We start from the raw sequence: 250 nt of genomic DNA, 5'->3' as shown, positions 1-250 counted from the left end.
CTTCGTAATTTCATTTCGAGTCAATATAGACCCTGAATACACCCATACCTATTTTCTAAATATTTTTCACTCGGAATGCCGAAATCCGAAATTCTAATCGGATATTACGATCGGGCGATTTATAATGTTTGATCGAGTATTAGCCGATAATACTCGAGCATGTTTATCGCAAATGTCCGAGAAGTGGTAGTTTCGCATTGGGATGCGAGATTTGCCTTTTCATAAAGCAAACCTCACATCACTCACCCTA

The sequence above is a fragment of the Lupinus angustifolius genome, chromosome LG11 (genome assembly GCF_001865875.1).
Source record: "Lupinus angustifolius cultivar Tanjil chromosome LG11, LupAngTanjil_v1.0, whole genome shotgun sequence".
Classification (NCBI taxonomy): domain Eukaryota; kingdom Viridiplantae; phylum Streptophyta; class Magnoliopsida; order Fabales; family Fabaceae; genus Lupinus; species Lupinus angustifolius.
Note: the sequence above shows the minus strand (reverse complement) of the source record.